Source organism: Haliaeetus leucocephalus, unplaced genomic scaffold (assembly GCF_000737465.1).
Source record: "Haliaeetus leucocephalus isolate CR32 unplaced genomic scaffold, Haliaeetus_leucocephalus-4.0 Scaffold110, whole genome shotgun sequence".
Classification (NCBI taxonomy): domain Eukaryota; kingdom Metazoa; phylum Chordata; class Aves; order Accipitriformes; family Accipitridae; genus Haliaeetus; species Haliaeetus leucocephalus.
In genome coordinates, this window is record NW_010972546.1 from 3823 (window position 1) to 4093 (window position 271).

A 271-nucleotide genomic window follows, 5' to 3' on the forward strand; every position below is an offset into this window, starting at 1 on the left:
TGGGGGTCCCTGGGGAGGGGTATGGGGGCACCAGGACCCCTTGTCCCTGTGCCCAGCAAGCTGGGGTTCCCTGGGGGGAGCAGCCAGGACATTTGGGTTCTCTCCTGGGGGCTGTGGGGGTACCAGAACACCTTATCCCTGTCCCCAGCGTGCTGGGGGTCCCCAGGGGAACATGGGGGTGCCAGGATCTTTTGTCCCCATGGTCCGTGAACTGGGGGTGGGATGGGGGGATTGCCAGGAGGCCTTGTCCCCCTCCCAAGGGAGCTGGGGG

At 66.8% G+C, this 271-nt stretch overlaps 1 protein-coding gene across 1 annotated transcript in view; it reads left to right on the plus strand.

The window, feature by feature from the left end:
- LOC104842977 (MAGUK p55 subfamily member 2-like) overlaps nt 1-271 on the plus strand; it is a gene marked incomplete at its 5' end in the record, with an annotated part of 4710 nt that overhangs the window by 3433 nt on the left and 1006 nt on the right. The gene's annotated exons all lie outside the window — the stretch shown is intronic.